Raw genomic sequence first — 4,329 nt, forward strand, 5'->3', positions numbered from 1 at the left:
GGCGGGGGGGGGCGGCTGCTGGGTCTCGGCCTCGCTGCTCATGGTTGCGGTGATGGTGACTGGGGCCGGCTGCGGCAGCTGCGGCTCCTCCCGGTGTGTGATGGTAACTAGGCCGGCGGCGGCGGTGGGGCTGCTCAGGGCTCTCCGGGGTCCGCTCTCCGCTCCTGCTACCGATCGAACTCCCTTATTTTTTTTTTTTAATTTTTTGTGGTACTGGGGATTGAACTCAGGACCTTGCGCTTGCCAGGCAAGCACTTATTCTACTGAGCTATCTCCCCGGGTCCCTCCTTCCTTAATTTTGGATGTCAGGTGTTCTGTCCCAGCAATAAAATAACCAACACAGTCCTCAAAAAAAGAAGAAACAGTGTATAAAAAAAAGTGGTAAGTGATTTAGTGCCTACAGGTTAATGATTGTTCTGCAAAGGATGCTAAGCAGTTGTCTGATTTGTGGAAGAATTTGCAAAAGGAAATGAACCTCTCTTCAGTAGTAACAATACTATGGGTCTGCATTTATTAAGGACTTGCCACATATCAGGGGCTCTTCTAAGGGTTTATTCATGTCTATTCCTCATGTTTAAAGGTAGGTACTATTACCCTCACTTAATCCAATCTGTCTAAATACACCCATCCTCTTCCATGTTTCCTCCGCTTGCCATACCAAAGCCTCTGCTAGCTTTTTTCCTGATGTGCCCTGTTCTTCTTTCTCTTCTATGCCTCATGTGTTTGTTTGGTTTGGATAACCCACAGGCACTGTCTGCCACCTGTTTTGGTGCTCAGAATAAAGAGGCTCCTGATCTCTGCGCTATGCCACCCTGTTTGCAAATACAACCCAGTCCATAGGCTGAGCATAGGCAGCCTGGGAAGCAACAAGAAGATAAAATGAATTCGGAAAGCAAATTGATGTCCCTAGCCTCTGTGCTCTTTCCCCACAGTGGGGACTATCAGTCCGGATGTACTGCTTTGTCTTGTCTTTAACTTGAGTCACACATGTACACAGTGCTCTCCTCCTCTCAAGAATCAGCTGGTATGTAAGGAGAAAAGATCTGGACTCATCCCACCGTTGCACCATCAGCCCGAATGACTTTGCACACATTGTTTTGGACAGCAGTGTAGGCGCTAGGCTGCACCAGGCATTACCAGATGAGTTCTCAGTTCACAGGGGATTGGGAGGAGTCTAGCAATTCGTAAAGGATCAGGTGTTGGGATTTTCTTTTTTTATTGGAATTTTTACTGAGATAACTTTAGATTCTCATGCAGTTGTAAGAATACATAGACTCATTTCCCTGTGGCAACAGTTTGTAATATTATACTACCATAACACAACTTTGTTATTGTTATTGATTCAGTTGGCCCATCTCACTCAGACTTCCTGGTTTTATAGATGCACACTTATGCCTATGCTAGTGTGTGTATAATGCTGTACAACTGGGAACATTCTTGTGCAGGTGCTTCTCTTCTGGAAAAAAGTATCTCAGCTTTTTCAAGTGTCAGAGATCCATAAAGAAGTTTGATTCCAAGCTCTTGGATTTCTGGTAGGTGCCACCCCAAATCCCTATAGCCCTCAGTTCCAACAATTAACATGGAATTAGCACTGACCACGTGGCAGGCATAATGGTAATGCACGGGGCAAAAAGTAGTGGGAGAGGTACAGGGCAAAGACAGAAACGTTGAAGGTGCACAGACCGCCGAGCTGATGTTGTGGTGGGGAGAGAGGCAGTCAAACAAGTAAACAAATCATTTATTAGTCGGGTACCAAAGAGGTAAGGCTGGGCTTACTGTTTGGCAAGATGAGGGAAGCATTTCCACAGAAGCGGATGTTAGAACCATATCTTGAAGGAGAATCCAGAATTCTTCAGCTGAAAAGAGGAGAACTCTTAAAATCATTCCCTTTGAATCATATCTATTCTTGATGTTTGAAAAAAAAACATAAGAAACCATGCCTACATTTGTTTATTCTACAAACGTAAGGTGTCAGATTCTTCAACTCCCATGTGCAAGTGCTGAGGCCAAGAAATCTTTTCCCCTTGAGCATATTTTCCACTATCTTGTCCAAACTGGATACCAGATCCTGCCTGCCTGGCTTGAGAAAGGCATTTTATCTCTGACGCCATGATCACATCAGAGCTTATATTTAAAGTATGAGTGGTGAGAAGAGCCCTCAGCTGGCTGGGTCCCATCCCAGCAGTGCCCTCCTCGTCTACATCCAGTACCCAGGAGGTCAAGCCCGCAATGGCTAGTGGGAGTCGCAGCCAGGAGTAACACTTCTCACCTCTCCAGTCCCTAGGACCTCCTTTACCACAAGTGATCAGCAGAAACTCCCAGGGGCTTGGGTGCCCTGGCTCCGCACCTCAGAACTCTGTGTGGTAGCTGCCTTGTGTGGGCTCTGGCTCTGTGTGGATCTCAGGGTACTTGGTGCTAATACTATTCTCTCAGGGAGATCATTCCTTCTGGTGTAGCCATCTCTGGCTGCAGAAGAGCTAAGATTATGACCAGGCTGACATTCTGAGAAGTTCTTAGATGCTGCAAACAGCATCATTTCTTATGTTCTCTTGCCCTCAGTATCTGCGTCTACAATATTGGGGTCATAATAGCACCATCATCATAGGGTTATTTTAAGATTTGAATCAGGTAAGACTCAGTATATAACAAGTACTCCATCTACTTTAGCTATTATTATTAACATGTTCTTATACTAAAGTTATTTGTGATGACTTATGAACTACTTCAGTTTTAAGGAAAAAAGTTATCAAGTATTCCAATTTTTCTTTCTTTCTTTTTTTCTTTTTTTTGAGATGGGGGTCTTCCTATGTAGTTCAAGCTGGCCTTAAACTCACTATTTAGCCCAGGCCCAGGTTGGCTTTGAATTCCCAATGATCCTCCTGCTTCAGCCTCCCAAGTACTGGGATTACAGGCATGCACCACCATGCCAATGCTCCAATTTTAAGGAAGAAACAATCATAACATCTAACTATAAGTGCTATCGTCATTTTGATATATAGGCGAGAGAGAGAGAGAGAGAGAGAGAGAGAGAGAGAGAGAGAGAGAGAACTTAATGAAAATAAGCAGGATTTGGGTTATGTAATCTGTTGTATTCCACTGATATACAACATGGGGCATTTCACCATATATTTATTTATTTATTTCTGTTTTGTTTTGTTTTGTGGAACTGGAGATTGAACTCAGGACCCTGTGCTTGCCTTGCAAGATAGCTTATTCTACTGAGCTATCTCCCCAGCCCCATCACCATATATTTAGATGTTATTAGAAAATAATATTTTTCAAATACTACCTACTTTTCTAGCACATTTATTAACATAACCCAATTTATACTAGTCCATTAATTTGGTACTTAGAATGTTTCCTATTTTTATATTTATGCATACCGTTCTGTAGTACATGTCCTTGTTCATTAATTTGTGTGGGTACATTTCTTATTTCCTTAAGATAAGTGCTTAGGAATGACTGCACCCAAGGCAATATCCTGTTTTGTTTTATTAACTTTAGGTACACAGAATTAGAGTAAGCTCAATCCTTGATTCATGACACATTCTCATAATTGGCATGTAGATGGCCCTATTTTGTTAATTTAGGTACTACATTTGTTAACAAGGTAAGTTGTCACTTATACATCCACAACTCAAAACAAAAATGAGGACCAGGATAATAGCCAACACTGAACCCCAGCCTCCCTCACCTCTCTCTGCATTCCTTGCCCAGAGAAGCCATTCTCAATCCCATTTGCATTTCCTAGCTTTCCTTTCCTACAGTTTCATACCAATCTTCTTGAAGAGCAACTTTAAAACTTATGCTTAGCTGTATAAAAAAGGGTATCGTGTGACATACAGTCTTTCAGGAGTTTTTATCTCACTTGAGATTACTTTGCTAAAATTCATACATCACGTTGCATTTCATTGTAGTTTGCTCATGTTGACTGATGTAAAATAATCCAAAGAATAAACATACTATGTATTTGCTTTTGTTTGGAGTTTTTTCATTTATTTGTTTTCTTGTTTTAAACAGGATCTTGCTGCATATTCCAGGCTGGCTTTGAACTCATTACATAGCCCAGGTTGGCCTTGAATTTGCAATTTTCCTGCCTCAGTTTGCTGAGAGCAAGGATTATAGGTATGTACCAGCATGTCTGGCACATACTATAGTTTATCATCAGGGCCACCAGATAGTTCAGCAAACTAAAGCACCTGCTTGGGCAGAACGCAGCATCTGGGGTTCGATCCCCAGGCTGCTGTGCTGGCCCCACCCCTGCGGTGCACTGAGATGGCGATTGAGACTGGGCATGGTGGTACTCACCTGTAATCCCAGTGCTCGGGA

The sequence above is a fragment of the Octodon degus genome, unplaced genomic scaffold (genome assembly GCF_000260255.1).
Source record: "Octodon degus isolate 3935 unplaced genomic scaffold, OctDeg1.0 scaffold00029, whole genome shotgun sequence".
NCBI lineage: Eukaryota > Metazoa > Chordata > Mammalia > Rodentia > Octodontidae > Octodon > Octodon degus.